Raw genomic sequence first — 25,320 nt, 5'->3', positions numbered from 1 at the left:
GTGAAGAAGTAATGGAACAGGCGGGCAGACCAGGGTATGCCACTAACTTCACACAAGACAACGAATCCGCATAGGATCCTTATAGAATTGGGAGTCAGTTGGCCCAGAGAGATTCGGAAATAGCGACTTATATCCAAGAATAGAGGATGAATGGGAAAGCAAAGCCCAACGACAAATTGCTCCTTGTAAAAGGTGACGTATCCCACTAGAGGAGAGGAAGCCCGGTAAAGCGTGTTAGGAATAATGATGTGCATGTCTTCGAAGTTTCGTAGTTGAAACGAAGATCATCCAGATCCACGCCCACAAAAGAAGAGACTCTAGGGGGGTAAATGATGGTAGGAAAAGCTATAGGAAGGATTTAGGTACGAGGCAGAGGGCGAGAGGATGAAGCAAAAGCCGAGAGGAAGTGAAAGGCCAGAAGGAGCAGGGAGCGAGCAGAAAGCGAAAGCAGAAGGAAGAAGCAGGTGAAAAAGTCCCAAGGGATAGAGGAGGTGGCCTATTTATAGCTGATATTCATGAGGTTATTATGGTCAAACCACCATCCAACGACTTACAATGACAGCTGCTTAGGTTATCCAAGCAAAAGGGGTTGTGAGATTATCACAGAAAATGAAGCTAGGGGAAAAGGATTGGAGAAAGTAAATAACGCGATGTACGAGGGTCATCATGAGGCAGGGTTACCTTGGGAAAGAGCGCCACTTTAGTACGAATCATTGGAGATCTTCACGTGCTTTCTCTCTCTCTTTCTTTCTTTCGCCTTTGCTTGTTAAGTTTGAGGGGCTAACCCAGTTAGGGAGCCAGCTCGGGACATTAAGCAATCAGAGGCCCAAGGTAAGGGCACTGGTCAAAATGCCATCATGATCGAAACAGATCCTAGGTCGGGGAACAAGTAGGTCTTGATAGGGAGCATAGTAAAATAAAGAGTTTTTAAGATAGCGGTGATCACAGATAGATTTCCTAAGCATAAGTAATTTCAAACAAAAGCATATATGAAACGTCTACACATGAAAAGTTTTACATTAAGACTAGAGGTCTGAGGGAGGTACAGAGCTCGGGGGAGGTACAGAAGAAGTCGAGAAGTCGTCATCGGTAATAAAGGAAGGGAAGGCTCAATCGGGAAGTTCATTTACAAGGTGAGCCCTGTCCAGGAAATTATCTGAGGGGGCAGAGTGAAGAAGGCCTTGCTCAAATAGTTGGCGTACATCACCCACGCCCCCATAGCAGATCATCAAGTTAATTAAGTTGCCTATTTTCTTCCTGAAGAGGAGATATTTAACGTATGAGATTCTATAGGCTCTGAGGCGATCGGTTTCGTCCGACTGGTATTCCACTAGCTCGACCTTTATCTTGTCCGCATTCGCAAGAGCCAGTGCCTTCCCTGTTTAAGGGTGGAGGCATCCACCTGGATCTTGAGAAGATCTGCTTGGAGGGACTTAATGGTGGCTTGGTCAATGCCCCATTGGGTCTTGTGAGCCTTTTCTCCGGTGATGCTAGAGGCCAGGTCTGCTTGGGCAACTCCCAGGTCTTTCTGCAAGATTTTATTAGACTTCCGGAGCGCCTTTAGATCTGCAGAGAAAGTGGCCAGCTCTGACTCTTTCTCATCCAGCTCGGTCGCGAGTTGGCGACGACGCTACCCTTCTGAGGTCAGTTTGGATTCGCTGGTCTTCAGGCCGCTTGCAGTTCCTTTATCATTTCGAAGGACACCTGAGCTAGATTCCTGGCAGATTGAGTGGACTCCCCGACCGTGTGAAGATAGGAATCCAGAGGGTCGTCCGAAGTCAGAGGGTCAAGCGGATCGTGGGGAGTTAGGGGTAACTCCAATTCTCGAACACAAGCCTTCAACGACTTGTTCTCTCTCAGCAGCTCTGCAGTGAACTGGGTCAGGCTCAAGCCCACGGAGCAGGCCTACCCGACATAAAGAGGGGGATCAGAATTAGTTTCAGATAGTCAGACCAGGAAAAGGAGGACTCATTGATAGAATATGTTAGAAAGCCATGTCTAGTCCTTCCAATGGGGAGCCTCCCCAGAACTACTCATTAGCCAGCCGCTAGGAGGTGGCTAAGACTCCCTGCAGTTGAATCTGGCCGCGAGCAGAAGGAGTGCCACCAACATTTGTTGAATCCACGGTCGAATCCAGTTCAGTTACATAGAGCAGACTCCAGGAAATTATGAAATCGTAGTTACTCCTTCTGGACCATGCCCTGGTGCGAGTAGCTAAGGGGGAGGAAGCGATAGAAGCGGTGGAAGGGGTCGTAGAACTCCCAGGTTGGTCTCCGGTAGAGGGGCCGACCTGCTCGGGGGTTAAGGCTCGGACGGGAGTAGGTGCAGGGACTTCCACCGCGAGAGGAGACTCATGGATGGGGGTTTTAGTTGCTTTAACCTGGACCTTGGGGACTTTAGAGGAAGCTTGCCCAAGAGGAGGAAGCGAAGGAGAAGATTGGACTGAAGACATGACTCTTTTACGCTTGAGCTGGAGATGTAGGCGCTTATCGAGAGACGGAGAAAGAGTCTGCTCCTCTTCGATTGGTTCCAGAGTTACAAAGCCAGCCTCAGGGATGACAGCTTCTAGAAGGAGTGGGGTGGAAGACTCTGTCGGCTCCTCTGCTGTTCCACTAGAGAGAGTTGTTGAGGGACCGACAAGGCCTTTCGCAATCTCTTCTCCTACAACCTTCAAAATATCGTTGGGCAGTTTGGCCGAGTTGGAAGAGTAGGCCCGAAACATAACAGCTTCTGCAAAGCAAGAAGAAAATACCTCAGTTAGCAAAGACTAGTAGAAGGAAAAGCAAACTCTTACCAAATGGAGCTCCCATAGTCGTAGAGATTGGGTTGAGTCCAAAATGGTGTAAAAAGCCTTCTCGCAGTATTATGGATAGGAGAAGGCGGACTCCGTTGAGCCTCTCTGAAGGCTCTGGGCAGACGGGTTGGTGCTTATGATCGGGTAGTTCAAAAGGTGAAGGAAGGCTGGAGCACCATTTGGTCGGCCAGGACACTGACTCAGGTAGCCTAATGAAGAAGAAGCGGGATTTCCAACCTTTATTGGAGGAGGGCATATCAGAGAAAAATTTACACCCGACCCAGAATTGCACCATGAACACGCCAGGCTCAGATCGTTTGAGAAAGTAGAAGTGGTGGAAAAGTTGGGAAGTTAAAGGAATTTGGTATACTCGACAAAGAATGACCATTCCGTAGATTGCGCGAAAGGCATTGGGAGCAAACTGGGAAAGCGGGATACCGAAATATTGGCTCAAGGAAGAGAAAAATGGGTGAAGAGAAAAGCGAAGACCTCCCAAGAGCTGATCCTTGAAAAAAGTTACGAAGCCTTGGGGAGGGGAAGATGGTTGTTCGTCCGGTCTGGGAGATCGTAGTTGGTAATCTTCGGGAAGGTGCAGACTAGTATGGATCTGAGACAAGTCGCTATTATCCAAATCTAAAATATAATACGAATACTAGGGCACCTCCTTACCTTCAACCATGAGGAAATTGGAAGGGATGAAAAGGAAGAGAAAAAGCATTCGCAAGAAACAAATCTGGAAGGAAGACTTAACAGGAAGAGCAAGAAGAAGTAAAAGAGTCGAAAGCAGGCAAAATGGTAAAAGGCGATGACGGACAACCTTTAGGGTTTATAAAGCAAAGCCCCTAAGAAGCATCGAAAAGGGGGGGGGGGGGAGGTATGATAACTGGAGTCGTCGGATCTAGGGTCGTGTGCCAAAAGGCGTTGATCAGTCACAGTGGTGGGAAAGGTTCGTGGGACATGTGTCATCCCCCTATGAAAGGTATTAATGATGGACGTGACAAGTAAATCATAAAAGGAGATTTTTATACGGCAACATTTTGGCACAAGAAGGCCATACGTCAGAGGGAAAGATGGTCATGCGGTTACCTTGGGAAAAGCAAAGGAAAGCCATACGTCAGGTTTATGCGGCCACCTCGGGAAAGAGAGAGGAATATGAAGAGGAGCATGAATTTGAATTTGGCGCTCCGTAAGATTTAAAATAAACAAATAACTTATCTGATTAAAGCTAGTATGAGATATTTGCAGAAAATATTTCAAGTAGCATATATTTGGCTGGACACCTAAAATGCGACACCAGAGCAAGAATTTTGGGGATAGCCCCAGACCAGCCCGTGAATATTAATTCAATTCCTGGACCAGCATAAAGGAATTCCTTAACGGCTTCCTGCTCACGCTCCCAGACTCTTGCCCTAGTGCGAGTTATAAGTGAGCATGCTGTCATGTCCAACGACCTTCCAGGTCGGTGTCCCAGACTCTCGCCCCAGTGCGAGTTATAAGTGAGCATGCTCTCACACCCAACGACCTTCCAGGTTGGGTCCCAGACTCTCGCCCCAGAACGAGTTATAAGTGAGCATGTTCTCACGTCCAACAACCTTCCAGGTCGGTATCCAAGACTCTCGCCCTAGTGCGAGTTATAAGTGAGTATGCTCTCACGCCCAATGACCTTCCAGGTTGGATCCCAGACTCTCGCCCCAGTGCGAGTTATAAGTGATCATGCTCTCACGCCCAACGACCTTTCAGGTCGGTGCCCTAGACTCTCTCCCTAGTGCGAGTTATAAGTGAGCATGCTCTCACGCCCAACGACCTTCCAAGTCGGGTCCCAGACTCTCACCTCAGTGTGAGCTATAAGTGAGCATACTCTCACGCCCAACGACCTTCCAGGTCGGGTCCCCCCAGTGCGAGTTATAAGTGAGTATGCTCTCACACCCAATGACCTTCCAGGTCAATATCCCAGACTCTCGTCCCAGTGCGAGTTATAAGTGAGCATGCTCTCACGCCCAACGACCTTCCAGGTCGGTGTCTCAGACTCTCGCCTCAGTGCGAGTTATAAATGAGCATGCTCTCATGCCCAACGACCTTCCAGGTCGATGTCCCAGACTCTCGTCCCAGTGCGAGTTATAAGTGAGCATGCTCTCACGCCCAACGACCTTCCAGGTCGGGTCCCAGACTCTCGTCTCAGTGTGAGTTATAAGTGAGCATAATCTCACACTAGGGGTGTCAAAAATGAACCCGACCCGACGACCCAACCCGAGTCGACCCGAAAAAAATCGGGTTCGGGTTGGGCACTTTCGGGTTCGGGTCGGGTTCGGGTTGGAGGGTTGGAGAGTAAAAAATTTTCGGGTTGGGTCGGGTCGGGTTCGGGTTGACCCGGGTTGACTTAAATATAGGGTTTTGTGGGTTTTTTTTGGGTTAAATCAAATTTTATTTTTAAAATTTAGATGTTTTTATGTATATTTGTATGATAATGATGGAGTATTGAGATAAAAGTGAAGAATTATAGGGAAAATAGTCCAAAAAAGTCGTTTTGAATCGAATTTTTGGGTTATATGGGTCGGGTTCGGGTTGATCGGGTTGGGCGGGTTCGGGTTTAGGTGTTTTGGGTTGAACTCGGGTTTGGGTTGGGTTCGGGTTGGGTTAAAAAAAAAAAAACTCAACCCGACCTAATCCGACCCGACCCACCCGAATTGACACCCCTATCTCACACCCAACAGCCTTCCCGGCCGGCGTCCCCTACTCTAGCCGCAGTGTAAGCCACCGGAGGGGGGGGGGGGACGTACTCTCGTTCTCAACAGGTCTGTAGGCCATACTTCTATTGCAAATATGAGATACAAGCAAACATGTCCGCATGAACCACAACTCCCAACCCTTGCGGTAAGAAAAAGGTTTGGTGAGTAGATTATCTTTTCTAAATTATCCTTTCTAGAAAATTTTCTTGGGGACACACGTCTATTGAACATAATAATAAAAGGAGAAACAAGGGAGTATATACCCACACCCTCATAGACATATAACGTGAAAAACACTGTCTATTTAGTAAGAATGGGGGAACATCTTTCAAGAGTTCACATTACTACAAGATTGAGAGGCCTAGTCCTTCCGCGCCAAATGAGCCCGCGCTTAAGCTAGTTCCTCCTTGATACGTTAGATGCTGCTTTGTAGATGGACAATGGTTTCATCTTTTATTCGGCTTTTCTCTTGCAGGAGGGTTGCAGTGTCCTCGTGCTTCAGCTTCAGGTAGGTAATAAAATAAGTCTGACTCCTCAGGTCTGAATGAGCTTTACGCTTTAGAGCTGCTTCAGCCCGAGTCCTGGATTTAGCCGCCAGCCAGAGTTCTTCCATTTCCCGACGGAGAGAGGACTGAAGGTCTCTACTCTGCGTCATCTCAAGCAGGACCTCATCTTTATGAGTTAATAACTGGGTCAAATGAGTGAGCTGGTGGCGCAGAGAAGATATCTCGTCTGATTCCAGGAGCAAAGAGGAAGGTAGCCTGAGGAAAGTGAAGGCGACAGTATACGTGACCCCTTTTTAAAGAAGGGAACGTGGAGGGAAGGTAGAAAGTGAACCTTGGAGCATGCGAAGATGTTTGGAAAATAGTGTGACATTTATAGAAAAGAAGCATGATTGAGGATTGGAAAAGGGACATGCACACAGTAAAGTCCCACCAATCATTTATGGAAGGTGATAAATTCTGAGTGGGATATGGGAAAAAGGGCTAGCAGCTAAAGAGACACAAAGGCAAGGTCCGGTAAGAATGGGACTTGGGTCTAGTCAGTCAGACTAGAGCCTCCTTCGACTAGACTTGAGGGGGAGGCTTGTGATACAGTGCATGATAGGGGGATCAGATAAATGACGTGGTCGGAAGTCAAGCCCACGTAGCGGTCAGAAGTCAAGCTCACGAGACAGTCAGAAGTTAAGCCCACATGGCGGTCAGAAGTCAAGCCTACGTGGGGGTCAAAGGTCTAGCCTACATGGTGGTCAAAAGTCCGACCTACGTGGTGGTCAAAAGTCCCAAAAGTCCAGATCACAGGGCGGTCTGGGTCGGGCATAAGCGGCGTTCAGGGGTTAGGTCTACATGGTAAGAAGGAATACGGACCAGGACAGGTCAGGATATACGGACCAAGATGTATAGGGTAGGACAAGCGGACTAAGGCTTACATGCCAGGATATACAGACCAGGACGTACAGGTTAGGATATACGGACCAGGATGTACAGGGCAGGACAAGCGGACTAAGACTTATAGGTCAGGATATACAGACCAAGACGTACAGGTCAAGATATACGGACCAGGATATACAGGTCAGGATAGACGGACTAAGGTTTACAGGTCAGGACTTACAGGATAAGATATGTAGGACAAGATATGTGGACCAGGACGTACTGTTCAGGACTTACAAGATAAAATACGGAGCAGGGCCGTGTATACAGAACGAGACTTAAGGAAAGGTAAGCAAGAACCTCGATTGGTAGAGCGGTAAACTCAGGTCTGGACTTATCAAGATCTACCGAATGATAGATGCAGGAGGGACACACATATTTGGATTTACGAGGCGACAAACACAGGCTAGGGAATGAAGGTCTGGGTCCACAGGTCATGGTTTGCAGGTACAAATGCCGGGATGGACGTATAGATATGGATTTACGAGGCGACAAACATAGGCCAGGGGATGCAGGTCTGTACCCACAGGTCAAGAGTTGCAGGTATGAGGACCTAGTCCAGGGTTAATAGACCGGGGCGGGCATGCACTATACGACAACCAAGTCAGGGAATCGTAACAATCTGTCAGAGAATAATCACCGCATGTCAGGGAATATGCTAACCGTCTAGGACTCATTGCCCCTCGATCCCTCCTCCGACCTATAGGAAGATGCCACGTGTCATTCACCGGCAGACAAATCCTGACACCCGACATTTCCTGACACTTATCAGATTCCAAAAGTACCCACTGCCATATAAAAGGGAGGCTTCTTCCCTATGCAGGTATGCTCACTCATCTTTTCACACTCGTGCTTTACTTTTCGTCCTTTCACTGTGCTTCTGGGGAAAAAAAACTTGACTTGAGCGTCGGAGGACTTGACCCGGGGACCTTTTCCCTGGTTCTTGGTCTCTGACGGCCTGAGTGCTTGTCTGAGTGTGCATAGGAGACCCCCCACCTTGTCAGCTTAGTCATCGTCTTCCGTCACCCTCCCGCGGTAGTCCTTACCGGAAGTACAGTGTCAGCAACGCATCTCGACGACCCCCGTCAACACCGACAACAGCACCACAAATCTCTGTCTGACTCAGATTTCGGACGGGATTAACACCATTTACAGAACCTGAGGTAATTCATCTGTATTAAGGGATCTTTACACAAAATACAAACAATGAATGATCATTCAAACCGTTTTAAAACAAAAAAAAGGAAAGCACTGGCAAAAAAACTGAGTGCTTCGAATTTGTCAAACGTCATGCAACTTGAAGTGAGTGAAAAAGAACTCAAATATGGAAAGTGATCAAAGCAACAAGTTAACAACAAACAGTTACCTCCATAAATGATCCTGGTTGATTCTGCAATCTCAACACTCACATTTATCTGAAGCCATTTTCTTAATTCAGAGTGCACCTGGAGAATTAGCATAGTCAATTAAGACAGTCAATCTGGAACAGCCCACATAAAGCTTTATGTTTGGAATAATCATATTGGATTCAAGATATACAAACAGCATAGGCTGTTGATTATTATCTAGAGAACTTATAGGTTACTTAGTATCATGGCCACAGAAATTACCTCTTGAGCCTGAGCTGGAGTAGCAACCTTCCCTGTTCCAATTGCCCAAACTGGCTCATAGGCCAGAACTACATTGGTCCAGTCAGAAATCCGTTCTGTAATAAACAGTTATTCAAGAATGCTAAGAAATAGAACTACATTTGGTGTCTTCATCCAGAAGGCTGCGGTAAATAGTTGAAGCTAGCAAAATTAAAAGATTCTTTTTGCGACAAAAATAGAATTACGGACAAATTAAGATTCGTGTGAACACAGAAATTTGAAGGTTACCATTTTTTTTTATAAAAAAAGGGAAAGAAATAAAAAATTATAATTGTCAAGAATGGGATTCGAACCCATGCCCTTTCGGACCAGTACCTGAAACTGGCGCCTTAGACCAACTCGGCCATCTTGACATTCGGTTATCCTTTGAAATTATATTTATTTATGAGATTATTAGAACAACTGCTCTTTGCATTGGTCTTCTTCCCAACCATATGCTGTTAAAAGAATTGAGAGAGAGATTAATACAAACATTGGCCATGTTATTCTCACTCACATGTCCTCTCTCATAAGAATGCCTCAGCAGCATCTGTTCGATAGCCAGAGCATTAAGGACAGCTCCAATCTTAATTAAATATAAATTTCCTTAAAATTAAAAGGACCTTATTCATAATTAATAAATGTACACAGACAGACCTTACCTAGAAGTGGAAGAAAAGCTTATCTGGTGAAGGTGGATAACCATGTTGTAGAAATGCCTGCAATCAAACCGTGTGTTAAAGAATTTGTGCTTGTTTAATTCCTCGGAACTTTATGAATGCGAGCAATTTGCTTAGCAGTAGATTTTTCTTCGAGTTATTGAAATTGTGAACAAAGCAAAGAATATAAATAGAATATAAAAGGTAATAAGTATTCTTTAAATAGAATATAAAAGGTAATAAAGTATTAAAGTGAAGGAGAAAAACATTTGAGCAAAAAAAAAAAAAAAAAATTGGAACCGTCACCCTAGCGGCCTCCTGAGCCTGGCCCCTCAGGATTTCAGAGGGAGTAAATCATCGTGAGTGCTGGGCTGAAAAGTTGACTGGGGTCTTAGGAGTTTTTGACCAGCAGACCAAGAATATTATTCCCGTGTGCAACTGGCGACCCTCGACCTTTGGCCATTTGAGCAAACAACCAGATAACTTACCAGCTGATCCAGCCTGTGGGGACAAGTGAAGGAGAAAAACATGTAACTAGAAGAGGAGGTTAGTAAATTGTATTGTAAAATTTTAAGTTTATAAAGAAAAATGAAATATAAATAGACAATAAGAACAATAATAGAAGACTAATATACTATTATATAATAATAATTTATCATATATTAATACCCTCGATCCGGCGGTAAGGACGGGGGATCACTCGTTGGCGGGAGGTCAACGACACGTGGAGGTCAATGGTCAAGAGGGTCAATTCCAAGGTCGCGCCGAGCGGCCAGAGGTCATGCCGAACGGAGTGGCAGGCCGACCGAGCATCCGGCCGACCGGACATCTGGCCAAGGGTCTCCCGGACCGGACGAAAGATAGTCCGGCCAGGGGTCGGGTTTTCGATGCTCAAGGTAAAAAGGTCTATGGGCCGGGCGGACAAGCCGCTCGGCCGAGCCGCAGGACAATAAGGCGCAATTCCATCTGAGCACATGAGAAGGGCTTCCCGGAGGCCATGAGCGCCGAGCGGCTGGTCCGCTCGGCCCGGGAACAAGTAAGAGCGCTAGGAGACAAAAAGGACAACTGGTAACTTCGTCCTCGAGACACCTGCCACCGATAAACAGCATGGTCAGCGGCCGGAGCGGACAGAGTATCGTACGGTGGAAGCTTCTGTTGGTTGCTACTCGGAAAACCTAGAGGTTCCACTGTACAAAAATTTTGTACAAAGGTCTGAACCTTTTCCTAGCTACCATGTGTTCTTTTAAATTAAATTTTGGATCGCCTGCGGAACTTAACACGTTTGATCCAAAACTTAATCTATTCGTTCTTTTAGGTTTTGACTTGGGTCTCCTGCGGAACTTAACACGTTCGACCCAAATCACCTTAAGTTATTAATTCCATTAAATATTAATTTCCATAATTGGTTCCCAGTACTGACGTGGCGAGGCTCATGACCTTCTTGGATATGGGAGCAACCACCACCGACTAGACAAAACCTTTTATGGAAAGCTAATATTTAATTTCCTAAAATAACTTTAGGTTAACCGAAAAGAACAATCAAATCACAAGGGAAAGAAAAACAAAAGAACACTATATCGAAAACAAATTCGAAACTCTAGAATCGTATGCCTCTTGTATTTAGTATTATTTTCAAAAATAACTAGTATGATGCGGAAACAAAAATTACTAGTTATACCTTTTAGAAAGACCTCTTGATCTTCTACCGTATTCCTCTTCTAACCTCGGACGTTGTGTGGGCAACGATCTTCCGAGATGAGAACCACCAAGCACCTTCTTCTTCCTTACAAGTTTCGGCCATCAAAACTTCTCCTAGGATGAAGAGATTCGGCCACCACCACCATGCTCCAAGGGATGCTAGAAAAGAGGCTTCTTTTCTCTCCTTCTTCTCCTTCTTAGATCCGGCCACCAAAGCTATCTCCACCATGAGAAGGTTTCGGCCACACAAAGGAGAGGAGAGGAAAGAAAGGGCCGGCCACACCCAAGGAGAAAAGAGAGGAAAAATAGAATAGAGTCGTTAGCCTTGAAGCCTCCTCTACCCCCTCTTTTATAATCCTTGGTCTTGACAAATAAGGAAAATTTAATAAAAACTTTCTTAATTCTTTTGCCATTGAAAAGGAAAATTTATTTAATTAAAATAATTTTCTCTTATAATGGCCGGCCACTCTTCTCTCCAAAACAAGGAGAGTTTTAATTAAAACAAAAATTAAAACTTCCTAATTTATTTCTAGAAATTTATAAAAATTTCTCCAATAATTTTAATCCCTTCATGATTGGTTAATAAAAAGAAATTTTATAAATTAAAATCTTTCTTTTAAACATGTGGATAATTTCCAAAAAGGAAAGTTATCTCTAAAAATTAAAATCTCCTTTCAATCTACAAAAAAGGAAAGATATTAAATCTTTTCTTAATCTTTTGTAGAAACTAATAAAAGAGAATTTTTAATTTTTAAACTTTCTTTTAAATCATGAATATAATTAAAAGGAAAGTTTTTACTAAAATTAAAATCAACCTTTTAATCTACAAATAAGGAAAGAGATTTTAACTCTTCTCTTAATCTTTTGTAGAATCTTATAAAAGGAAGGATTTAAATTTTTAAACTCTCTTTTAAATTATATTATCCACATAAGAAAAATTTTAAAATTAAAATTCCTTTTTATTTTAATAGGGCCGGCCACATGAATTCACCCATGAACATACCCATGGCCGGCCCTAGCTTGGTCTCCAAGCTAGCTTGGCCGGCCCTATAGGATGGGTAAGAAGGTGGGTATAGGTGGGTATAGTAATCTATAATTAAGAGGCTACGATAGGGACCGAGAGGAGGAATTTGTTTTGGTCTCCCGATGAAATTAAGCATCCCGTGTTCGCCCCGAACACACAACTTAATTTCATCAATAATAATTCATTCCACTAAAGAATTATTATTGAACTACCGCACCAATCCCAAATTACATTTTGGGCTCCTTCTTATTATGAGTGTGTTAGTCTCCCTGTGTTTAAGATAACAAATGTCCACTAATTAAGTAAGTTACTGACAACTCACTTAATTAATATCTATCTCCAAGAGTAGTACCACTCAACTTCATTGTCATGTCGGACTAAGTCCACCTGCAGGGTTTAACATGACAATCCTTATGAGCTCCTCTTGGGGACATTCTCAACCTAGATCACTAGGACACAGTTTCCTTCTATAATCAACAACACACACTATAAGTGATATTATTTCCCAACTTATCGGGCTTATTGATTCATCGAACTAAATCTCACCCATTGATAAATTAAAGAAATAAATATCAAATATATGTGCTTGTTATTATATTAGGATTAAGAGCACACACTTTCATAATAACTGAGGTCTTTGTTCCTTCATAAAGTCAGTATAAAAGGAACGACCTCAAATGGTCCTACTCAATACACTCTAAGTGTACTAGTGTAATTATATAGTTAAGATAAACTAATACCTAATTACACTACGACCTTCCAATGGTTTGTTCCTTTCCATCTTGGTCGTGAGCTACTATTTATAATTTATAAGGAACCAATAACATGATCTTCTGTGTGTGACACCACACACCATGTTATCTACAATATAAATTAATTGAACAACTACATTTATCATAAATGTAGACATTTGACCAATGTGATTCTTATTTCTAGATAAATGTTTATACTAAAAGCTAGGCTTTTAGTATACATCCTAACAGCTTCCACCGTCACATCCGGGATATGCTCGGACGATTGCGGAATGGCGTCAGACATGCTTTTCTGACACGACCTACTAAGGTATGTTTGGGGAAGCGTGCACGCATCAAGAAGCGTGGCCGCCCCTTCCCGGGGTCCTATATAAGGACCCCCAGACTTCGACGGAGGTAGGCAATTTTCATCACTGTAGCCATAGTAACGTTGCCTTGTTCTTCTTGTTCTTCACTACCTAACTTGAGCGTCGGAGGGTCGTCGCCGGGAAACCCCTCTCTGCTCGGCTTCTTTGCAGGTCTGCCGGAGATCCACATTACCAGTCAAAGACAACGGAGAGCACCACATCCCCAACATCCATCGACTCAGCGCCCGGACAGGATCAAATTGGTGTCGCCTGTGGGAATGCACCTGAATCCGAGCAAAGACGATGGAAGAAGCTAGACGCCAACTCACGATGACACTCTCTCCCGAAGAACTAGACGTGCTCATCCAAGTGCGGGCGGCCAAGATAGTCGAGCAACAGCAAAAGACTCAAGCCGATCGGATAGCGCAACAGGCAACGTCTGCATCAGGCGGTTTGGCGGCACTAGACGACCGGCCGGAGCAGCTCTCAATATGGGGGCAGAACAAAGGTCCGACCAGCACGCAGGTGGAAGCTCCGCCCGCCCCGATACCGTTCCATCGGGCTTTATTCCAAACTCCGTCAGAAGTCACGCAAGCCAACCTCGATCGGGGCTCTTCGTCTGACAAGGGCCCATCCGTGATGAAAGGAAGGGTAAGGCGCCCCGGACAGATTCGTCCCCCGAGCGGATCAATCGGCAATTCTCCGAGGTCATCCTACGCGACCCACTACCAAGGCATTACGCGCCCCCGGCGATCGGGGAATACAATGGGACCACTGACCCGGACGACCATTTGGGTAAGTTCGACAACACTGCCACTTTACATTAATATACAGATGGGGTAAAGTGCCGAGTGTTCCTCACCACCCTTTCTAGGTCGGTGCAACGGTGGTTCCGGAGGCGAGCAATCGACCGATTGTGGAGATGGTCAAGGGATTGACCAGGTTGATGAGAAGACAAGTCAAGTGGGTCAGTGTTGACCGGAGACTTGATCAGATAAGTCCTAACTGGAGTTTAGGCATCTGGGAAAGTCCTAACTGGATGTTAGGCAAGAGAGAAGTCAAGTAGGTCAAGGTTAACAGGAGACTTGACTGGGAAAGTTCTAATTAGAAATTAGGCAAAGGTAAGTCCAATAGGAAGGTTGGCAAGAGTGAAAATCTAAGTAGGTCAGTGTTGACCAGACTTGGTGGTGAAAGTCCTGATAAGTGAGATCAGGTAATTGGAAAGTCCTAATATAGCTAGGCAAAGGGAAAGTCCTGGTGAGGAGCCAGACAACTGAAAAGTCCAAGTGTGATCTTGGCAAAAGGAAAGTCCTGGTGAGGAGCCAAGCAATTGGAAAGTCCAAGTGTGATCTTGGCAAAGGGAAAGTCCTGGTGAGGAGCCAGACAATTGGAAAGTCCAAGTGTGATCTTGGCAAAGCAAGTCCTAGGGTGATTTGGCTAAGAGAACCCGACAACTAGGATGAGGCCGATGGAAGCTCCAGAAGGTAAGGAGTGAAGGATAGGGAGATATCCGAGGGACGCAAGGCTGATGAAGGAGGCTAGAAGGCTAGTTCGAGGTTGGCCGGGAGTGGCCAAATGCTAGGCATGGAGACCCAACAGGTCACGGTTGACCGGGAGTTGGGTTTGGGAGTTTGGACTTGAGTTTGAGTCAAGTCCAGGCTGGTCAATCGATCGAGCGATCGATTGAACCAGGGACCAATCGATCAGTGGATCGATTGGAGTGTGTTGCAAAGGAAGGAATTGTTGGATCGAGATCACGCTAGAGGGGGGGGGGTGAATAGCGTGCGTGCTATTTCTTTTGATTCGTAAAACAAACGAGTAAAAATGCAGCGGAATAAAGAAATAATAAACACAGAGAGACAAGGAGATTTACTTCGTTCGGAGCCTAAGGCGACTCCTACTCGAAGGCCCGCGATCCTTGATCGCTTTCCGTGGGCAACAACTATAAGCACGATAAAGATATTATAGACTAAGTACAATTCAAAGTAGTAAACAGATTATACCGACAACAAAAGACTAAATCTAAAGCTCCGGGTTGTCGGGGTGTCGTTGCAGCACTTTCTGGATCGAGTCGTTAGCAGCTTGTCGCAGGGAGATTGCTTAGAAGATTGTTGTATTCGTTGTTCTTTAGCTGCTCCCTTGACCCTCTTTATATATGATATTCCGGGCGCCTGGATCCCTTCCGGGCGCCTGGAGTGTGACGTGGCCAACCAACCAGGATGCTCCACGTGGCGAAGTCGCGGCAGGGATAAAGTTTGGTCCCGGGCGCCCGGACCTGTTCCGGGCGCCCGGACCACCTTTTTCCAGCAGCTCCTTCTCCTGCAAAACAAGGTTAGTCCGAGCAATTGCATACCCTGCAAGACAACGTTAGAAACTGATATTCCATACTAAAAAAAGAGCTGACAGTCTTCGAACTGTCCGAGTCTGACTTCGGATTTCCAACCGGAAACCCTAGGTCGACCCGACGCCTACTGTTCCCTCTACGGGGAACGCGTCCTCACCTACTCCACTCAGGAGATTTACCTTTTGTCAGTCGATCCTCCAGATTGACTGGACTTTTGCTCAGCACTCGACGCTTCCGGACTTCCTGCTGGACATCCGCTTCCCGGCTAGTCCAGTCTTTCACCTGGTTCACGACACCAGGACTTTCCACCTAGGGTTACCACCCCCTAGGACTTTTGCCTGAAGCCATCGACCTGCCAAGACTTTCCGCATAGGGTTACCACCCCCTATGACCTAGGATTACCGCCCCCTAGGGTTTTCCCTTGCCTAATCGCAGCTAGGACTTTCCTGAAACACTCAGCAAAAGCTGTCAGATCACAAAGCACCTTAACTTTGAATCCTTTTTCATTATCAAAACTCGGGTTCGATCGTCTGATGCTTCCCGCACCAACAATCTCCCCCTTTTTGATTATGGCAACACGTAATTCAAAGTTAAGTTAAAATTATGCAGCACAAGAAACAAGATAAGCATGATAGCAAAAATAGGCATAAACATAGCTCCCCCTTAATACAAGCTCCCTTTAAGAATACGCATAAACAAGCTCCCTTTAAAATATTTTCTTTGAATTTATTTCTTTCTTTGAATTTCTCTACTCTCCCTCTTTGCCATATATCAAAAATGAGCTAGTTTTGAAAAACTTAATTTTTCAAGACAGAATTTAGCAGAAAACATTTTGACTTAGGCAAGGAGCAAGTGTAAGGCAACACCTTAGAATAGCAATATTTTTCAAAATTTTATCAATTGATTTTGCTTGAAGAGATTTGCAAAGAGGAACTCTTTTTAACTTAGTGTGTTTTAAGGAGAAAAAATTTTCAAATAAAAATTTAACTTCAGAAATTTAACAAAGTTTTCTACTTCAGAAATTTTAAGCAACATTTTCAGAGAAAAAAAAAATTTCTTGAAAGAAAATATTCAGGTTTTTTAAAGAAAATATCCAAAGGAAAAAACATTTTTCAAAGCTTTAAAAACTTGACGGTTTTTCGAAGAGGGTTCAGCTTAAATAACTTTTTAAGAAGATTTAAAAAGGATTTTCAGAATAGAGGACACTTGAAAGTTTTAAATTTGGAGAAAGTTTTTGAGAAAGCTGCTTTGAAATGAATTTCAAGAATATATAAGGCAAAGGAGAAGGGATAACCTTGATAGAATGTCATTTTGTTTTAGTAAGGTATCAGAGCCCTACAGTCCCAGCATGAGTAAAGATTTGTTTTGATCAGGTATCAGATCCCTTAAGTACAGACATGCTTAAACTTATTATTTCCTCCATCAACTGTCTAACCGTTTAGCTACTTGCTGATTGCCTAGAGGGCAACAGTGTTCACTTGGTTAGTCAAGTCAAGTCAATTGATCCAGTTAGATTGTACTTAGGCTGGAAGACTTGATTTGATTACTGTTAATCATGTATTTAACGCTCAGACTCATATTGATGCACAGAAATAAGCATTCTTGAGTTCAGGCTGTACCCTATGCATCTCACAACGTTCTATGTTTTACAAACACAATCAAGGTAAACCTAGGTGTTTGTGAGATGCTCTGACTGAGTCCTGGGGGAACATGATTTCTAGGGTGAAATCCTAGACTAAATCCAACTTTCGAAAGTCTAGCAAAGTGGGGATTTTGGAAAATCAGTTTTGCCTAGTAGTTATAAAAAAAAATAAGTAAGAATATAAAGTTATAGTATCTATTCTACCCAACACATACCTATTTGTCTTCTAAGTGAGCTGAACTCAAGTTCAGGTAAGGGTTTTGTGAAAATGTCAGCTAGGTTTGATTTTGACTCAACATAGTTGAGTATAATATCACCCTTAGCTACATGATCCCTTACAAAATGATGCTTCACCTCTATATGTTTAGTCCTTGAGTGATGAATTGGGTTTTGTGTTAGATTTATTGAACTTATATTATCAATTGAAATTTTTGTTTTATTATATTCTAGTTGATAGTCTTTAAGAGTGTGCATCATCCATAGCAATTGAGATGCGCATTCCCCTAAGGCTATATATTCAACTTCAGTGGTAGATAAAGCAACACAATGTTGCTTTCTACTTGACCAACTTACAAGACATTGCCCTAGAAATTGACAACTGCCACTTGTGCTTTTTCTATCTAACTTGCATCCAGCGTAATCTGAGTCAGAATAGCCAAGAAGGTCAAGGGTGCAAGTTCTAGGGTACCAGAGTCCTATATTTAGAGTACCTTTAATGTACCTAAGTATTCTTTTAACATAGGTTAAGTGTGACTCTTTTACATAGGATTGGTATCTTGCGCACATACCTACAGCAAACATTATATCAGGTCGGCTTGCAGTTAGGTACAGTAAACTACCTATTACACTTCTATAATATTTTGGGTCTACTGGTTTTCCTACTGGGTCAGAGTCAATGTTGATGTTGGTTGTCATTGGAGTATTTATTATTTTTGAATTTTCCATGCAGAATTTTTTAATTAATTCCTTAGCATATTTAGTTTAATAAATGTAAATTCCATCTTTAGTTTGTTTTATTTGTAAGTCTAAGAAAAAATTAAGTTCACCAACCATACTCATTTCAAATTCATTTTCCATTAATCTAACAAATTCTTTTAGAAATTTAGAGTTAGTGGATCCAAAAATTATATCATCAACATAGATTTGGGCTATGAAGATGTCTTTTTCTACAGTTTTTACAAATAGAGTTGGATCTATTTGACCTTGGTTGAAGCCTTTGGATATTAAGTGATTGGATAACCGTTCATACCATGCCCTAGGGGCTTGTTTAAGTCCATACAAGGCCTTTTTTTAACTTAAATACATGATTAGGATTGTTTAAGTCTTCAAATCCTGGGGGTTGGCTTACATAGACCTCTTCTTTGATGAAACCATTTAAAAAGGCTGACTTAACATCCATTTGGTATAATTTAAACCCTTTATTTGTTGCATAAGCTAATAGCATTCGAATGGATTCGAGTCTAGCTACCGGTGCATAGGTTTCATCATAGTCTAATCCTTCAACTTGACTAAACCCTTTGGCTACTAGTCTGGCTTTGTTTCTTATGATATCACCCTGATCATCCAACTTATTTCTAAAAACCCATTTGATGTCTATTATTGATTTATCTATGGGTTTAGGTACAAGGTCCTAGACTTGGTTTCTCTCAAATTGGGCTAATTCCTCCTACATAGCTATGATCCAGTCCGGGTCAGGTAGTGCTTCTTCTATTGTTTTAGGTTCGATTTTAGAAATTAGGGCAATCTGACTATGGATTCTATAGGAAGATCTAGTTCTGACTCCTAGGTTTGGATCACCCAAAATTTGGTCAGGTGGGTGAGAAGTACTAGCCCTAGTTGGTCTTATAATTGGGTCAGGGGCTGGTTCCCTGGTTTATTAAGATTTGGTTGAATTTCATCATCTTCTATATTTCTTGGATCAACATTCTCATTTATATTTGGTAAATTATTTTCTTCATCAAATATTATATTAGTTGTTTCTTCAACTTTTAGAGTGTTTTGATTGTAGACTCTATAGACTCTACTATTTGAGGAGTATCCTAAAAATATTCCTGGGTTAGATTTGGGTGTGAATTTTCCTAAATAATCTTTAGTGTTTAAAATGTGAACTTTACACCCAAATATTTTTAAATAATTTAAGTTAGGAATTTTATGATAATATAGTTCATAAGGGGTTTTCTTGTGAAATTTGTTGATTAAAATTCTGTTTTGAATATGATTTGCAGTATTTATTGCTTCAGCCCAAAATTGGTGATTTAAATTATATTCATTTAACATAGTTCTAGCGGCTTCTTGTAGTGTTCTATTTTTACGTTCCACTAGACCATTTTGCTGAGGGGTTCTAGGACATGAAAATTCATGTAGGTATCCATTTATTTTACAAAATTGAGTAAATCTATGATTTTCAAATTCTCCCCCGTGATCACTTCTTATTCTTTTAATTTTAGTATCTTTTCATTTTCTATTAATTTGCAAAATTACTAAATATTTCATAGGTTTCATCTTTTGTTTTAGGAATCTTACCCATGTAAACCTAGAGTAGTCATCAATTATTACTAAGCAATACTGGTTTTTGCTTAGTGACTTGGCTCCATGTGAATCAAATAGGTCAAGGTGAAGGAGCTCAAGTAACGAGTTGGTTCTTTCTAGATTTGTTGATCTGTGTGTTGACTTAGTTTGTTTTCCTTGTTGACAAGCATTACAGATTGAGTTTTCAATGAATTTTAGTTTGGGCAAACCTCTAACTAGACCATTATGACTCATTTTTGAAATGAGTCTAGTGTGAGTGTGACCCAGTCTTCTGTGCCACAAGTCAGTTTCCTCTTCCTGTGTTATAAAACACTTTATTGAGGATGTGGGTAGATTAATTGAGTACATATTGTTTTTCCTAAGTCCCTTAAGTGTGATTTCAGGATTTTCAATATTTTTGACTAAACACCTAGCTTTGTCAAAAGTGACTAAGTATCCGCTATCACACAATTGGCTTATACTTAGTAAGTTGAAATTGAAATTTTCAACTAGCAAAACTTTTCTAATAATAAAATCGGAGTTGAGTTCGATATTACCTCTTCCGATTACCTTAAGTTGACCATTGTTGCCGAATGCAACTGATCCTAAATTTTTTAGTTTGAGCTTTGAAAACTTCAATTTATCTCCAGTCATATGTCTGGAACATCCACTATCCAACATCCATTGATCCAACTCCTACACATAAAGTGAATGAATTGGTTTCTTGTTAATGGATAGAAAGATAGTTTGACTGAAGTAGACTCCTTAGAATTTTATCTTACCCAGGCTAAGTTAACAATAATTAGTCATATTGTTATAATTGTTTTGAAAAGTGTTTTAAAGTTTAATTTAAAAGATTTTTGAAAGATGAGTTTTAAAATAATTTTGAAATTGGTTTTAAAATAATTTTGAAATTGAGTTTAAAATAATTTTGAAATTGAGTTTAAAATAATTTTGAAATTGGGTTTAAAATAGAGTTTAAAATAATTTTGAGTTTAAAATAATTTTGAGTTTTAAAATAATTTTGAAATTGAGTTTTAAAATAATTTTTGAAATTGAGTTTAAAATTAATTTTGAAATTGAGTTTAAAATAATTTTGAAATTTAAAATAATTTTGAAATTGAGTTTAAAATAATTTTGAAATAATTTTGTTGAATTAACTTGATTTAAGTCAATTTTAATTTAGTCATCTCACCCGATCTAAATTTTCAATCAGGGAACCCTATAATTGTTGTGAGATGAATTGAGGTTCAGTTTAAGGAGTTGGTTTAACTTTGTGTTAGATTCAGGTTTAGCTTTGGGTTTAACAAGTAAGCATTCTTTGGATAAACTTCTGGGCTATGGTGAGTCACAAGGAACTCATTAAAGTAACCATGCCTTCGAGGTTTTCCAAATAGTCCTACCCATTGAGCTTAATACTTAACCTTGGTCTAACTAGTTAGGATCCATTTAAGGGTAGCTTCGGTCAGTTCCACTTGGCCAAATGCACTAGGTCGAAGCCATATCTTCCTAGACATGCGATGCCCAAGCTTCCCTAACGTACTATCATCCAAAAACTTCACCAGTACCGTGGGTCAAGTTAAACCTAGCCCATTTTATCTAACCTTAATTACCCTGCCGGGTAGTCTGCTCTTGGTTACCCTTATCGGGTGGATTAAGTTTGGAGGTGCTAGATAATCTGGAGCCTTCCTTTGGATTTTTGATTTAATTAAATTCGATTTTAACTTGATTTTAATTTAGTTTCGATATTTTAATCTTGAATTTTGAATTTAATTTTCGAATTTATAATTTAATTTCAAATTTTGAATTTAATTTTTGAATTTAAAATTTAATTTCGAATTTTGAATTAATATTTAATTTCGAATTTTAAATTTTTGAATTTATTTTCAAATTTTGAATTTAATTTTTGAATTTAAAATTTAATTTCGAATTTTGAATTTCTGAATTTAATATTTAATTTCGAATTTTGAAGGTTAATTTTGAATAATTTTTTTTTAATTTAAATTTTTAATATCGTTTTTCTTTTTGCTCCCCCTGGATTATGACCTCGATATGGTCTATCGAGGTAGTGTATTTGATCCTTCGGGACCCAGTATTGACTAAGTCCAACTTGATTGATCAATTTGGACTTGGGGACCCATGCTTGGACTGAGTTACTACTTTGTTTGTATATTAAGGATAAGTAAGATTTATATTTACTTTTATATCCCAGCCCAGTTCTATTGTAAATGACCCTTTGTGTCCCAAGAATTAAGTCCAAGTTCTTGGAGCCCAAAGAAAACCGTTCTAAGGTAGTTTTTAAATCTTTAACCTGATTTTTTAGACTTGAATTTTCTTCCTCAAGTTTTTGAACTTGAGTTGGAAATTCAGTCTGACTCTGATCAGGTAAGGGTTTAGTGTCAGCCACTTCTTTAAGGACAGTTATCTCCTTTAGAAGTGACTTAACCTTCAGGTTTGACTTAGCTAATTTGCGCAATAAATAACTAACTAAAATGTTTAACCGGGAGATACTTACAGCGGGGTCTGGTCCTTCGGAAATGGATACGGATCCGTGGCTTTGCTCGGACTCCACCTCAGACTCGCTCTCGCTTCCGGATTCGACGATTTGGTCCCGGGCCATTAATGCGAGTAGACTCGTCTGTTCGAGCTCGTCGTCGTCGTCCTCTGATGAAGATTCGTCCCATGTTGCCTTAAGGACCTTTTTCTTTCTTTGCTTTTTGACCTCCTTCAGGTTAAGGCAGTTGGATTTGATGTGCCCTTTTTGGTTGCACCCGTAGCATGTAACTTCAAACTTCATCTTTGAGTTCTGTGACCCTTCCTTCGTTTTCACTGCCTTCTTTAGATCTCTTTTGTTGAAACCCTTTGTCTTGTAGAGCTTCTTTACGAGGTTTACCAGCTCGGTTGTAATTTCAATGTCTTCATCGTCTGAGTCTGGTTCAACTTCCGACTCCGGCTCCGTTCTTCGTCGTGATCTCGGCTCCCGTGTTCGACTTGTACCTGCAACCAACGCAATACCTTTCTCGGTTGGCTGTGCATTAGTCTGCTCATGAAGTTCAAACTCACAAAATAATTCATCTAATTTTATTGAAGACAAGTCCTTGGAAACTTTGTAGGCATCTACCATTGACGCCCACAATGTGTTCCTTGGAAACGAGTTTAAAACATACCTTATGACGTCCCGATTCTCTATCTTCTGTCCGATTCCGTGAAGAGAATTGAGGATGTCTTGGATTCTCGCATGTAGAGAACTCGCCGTCTCGCCTTCCTGCATCTTTAGATTATATAATTTATTAAGTAAAAGATCTCTTTTACTTACCTTGGTGTCGTTAGTGCCTTCGTGGAGTTCGACTAGCTTTTCCCAGAGCTCCTTTGCGGAAGAGAACGGGCCGACCCTGTTGAGTTCTTCTTTGGAAAGGCCGCACTGGAGGGTGCAGGTAGCTTTGGCGTCGGCTTCCACCTTTTTGATTAGAGGGGCGTCCCACTTCTCGCAGGGAGTTGGTTTGCCGTCGTCATCGGAAGGTAGCTGAAGTCCCGTCTTAATGATCATCCATGTTTCGAACTGGATCTTCAGATACGTCTCCATTCTTCCCTTCCAGTAGCCGAAATCATCTTCGGAGAACAGTGGGGGACGAACAGTACTGAACCCCTCTTGTTGAGCCATTTGTAATATGCAACAAGAACAACAAAAATATATGTTCCAAGACTAAGTTTTGGATTAGTAGTGCGGGAATAGTAATAATAACGAGCTCGAGTGGTGTTGTACCAACTTCGAGCAAAAGTCGATTCGATAAAAGAATTAGAATAAAGCTATAAGGCTAGATTCTAATTGACTCCGAAAAATATAAAATACCACAAAAAATTTGTTTTGAAAGGTGGTTGCACCAATTCAAAACAACCCCGCTCTGATACCAATTGTTGGATCGAGATCACGCTAGAGGGGGGGGGGTGAATAGCGTGCGTGGCTATTTCTTTCGATTCGTAAAACAAACGAGTAAAAACGCAGCGGAATAAAAAAATAATAAACACAGAGAGACAAGGAGATTTACTTCGTTCGGAGCCTAAGGCGACTCCTACTCGAAGGCCCGCGATCCTTGATCGCTTTTCGTGGGCAACAACTATAAGCACGATAAAGATATTACAGACTAAGTACAATTCAAAGTAGTAAACAGATTATACCGACAACAAAAGACTAAATCTAAAGCTCCGGGTTGTCGGGGTGTCGTTGCAGCACTTTCTGGATCGAGTCGTTAGCAGCTTGTCGCAGGGAGATTGCTTAGAAGATTGTTGTATTCGTTGTTCTTTAGCTGCTCCCTTGACCCTCTTTATATATGATATTTCGGGCGCCTGGATCCCTTCCGGCCGCTTGGAGTGTGACGTGGCAAACCAACCAGGATGCTCCACGTGGCGAAGTCGCGGCAGGGATAAAGTTTGGTCCCGGGCGCCCGGACCTGTTCCGGGCGCCCGGATCCATCCCGGGCGCCCGGACCACCTTTTTCCAGCAGCTCCTTCTCCTGCAAAACAAGGTTAGTCCGAGCAATTGCATACCCTGCAAGACAACGTTAGAAACTGATATTCCATACTAAAAAAAGAGCTGACAGTCTTCGAACTGACTTCGGATTTCCAACCGGAAACCCTAGGTCGACCCGACGCCTACTGTTCCCTCTACGGGGAACGCGTCCTCACCTACTCCACTCAGGAGATTTACCTTTTGCCAGTCGATCCTCCAGATTGACTGGACTTTTGCTTAGCACTCGACGCTTCCGGACTTCCTGCTGGACATCCGCTTCCCGACTAGTCCAGTCTTTCACCTGGTTCGCGACACCAGGACTTTCCACCTAGGGTTACCACCCCCTAGGACTTTTGCCTGAAGCCATTGACCTGCCAAGACTTTCCGCATAGGGTTACCACCCCCTATGACCTAGGATTACCGCCCCCTAGGGTTTTCCCTTGCCTAACCGCAGCTAGGACTTTCCTGAAACACTCAGCAAAAGCTGTCAGATCACAAAGCACCTTAACTTTGAATCCTTTGTCATTATCAAAACTCGGGTTCGATCGTCAGATGCTTCCCGCACCAACAGGAATGACCCAATCAATTGGTCGATCGATTGAGACCATATTTCGTGAGCACAGAGCCTTTTCCAATCGATCGAGCGATCGATTGGGAGCTGCCAATTGATTGGTCGATCGATTGGGCATGGGTGTTCTCGCGCGATCACGAGAAGCACAGAATGCTTCTAGATCGATCCACCGATCGATCCAGATGTTCCCAATCGATCGGTCGATCTATTGGGATTTGACCGTTGCGCAGGATGCAGGTGATGGACGACTGGGATTGTCCGGATATGACGTGACAATCGATTGGGGATGAATTCAATCGATTGGGAGCACTGCATATAGCCCGGGCGGAGCGTTTTCTTCACTAGTTCTTTGCGAGCTTTTTCCTGCGATTTGTGTGCGATTCACCGACGATTTTCTTCGAGCTTCTCCGCCAGTTCTTGAAGGCTCTTGGGGTGCATTTCCAAGATTCAAGAGGCAACAATAATCAACAAGTAAGCAAGAAGAGAGTGTTTCTATTTGTATTTGTATTTCTTCTTCTTGTGTGAGTTGCTTGTGTGTGAGAGAGTTTGTACAAGGCTTCTCCGCCTTCGACTGCGACCGAGAAGGAGGGTTTTCATAGTGGAGATAGCGTCGTGTGTGGATCCTTGGATTAGTCACCTCTTCTTGAGGTGGATACCAAGTAAATCTTAGTTGTTAGCGTTGTGTGTGTC

General features: G+C 42.4%; 1 long non-coding RNA gene and 1 other non-coding gene across 2 annotated transcripts; both read right to left on the bottom strand.

Annotated features, from left to right (window-relative positions):
- Positions 1–8,096: 8,096 nt before the first annotated feature.
- Positions 8,097–8,702, bottom strand: LOC121999988. Its single transcript, XR_006116880.1, has 3 exons — positions 8,561–8,702; positions 8,317–8,395; positions 8,097–8,108 (listed from the first exon to the last, which is right to left on the bottom strand). It is a non-coding gene; the product is annotated as an uncharacterized LOC121999988 (long non-coding RNA).
- A 169-nt stretch (positions 8,703–8,871) lies between these two features.
- TRNAL-CAG lies at positions 8,872–8,952 on the bottom strand. Its single transcript has one exon. It is a non-coding gene; the product is annotated as a tRNA-Leu (tRNA).
- Between the last annotated feature and the right edge of the window lie 16,368 nt (positions 8,953–25,320).

This window comes from Zingiber officinale, chromosome 7A (assembly GCF_018446385.1).
Source record: "Zingiber officinale cultivar Zhangliang chromosome 7A, Zo_v1.1, whole genome shotgun sequence".
In the NCBI taxonomy this organism is placed as follows: domain Eukaryota; kingdom Viridiplantae; phylum Streptophyta; class Magnoliopsida; order Zingiberales; family Zingiberaceae; genus Zingiber; species Zingiber officinale.
This window is presented reverse-complemented; position numbering and strand designations above follow the sequence as displayed.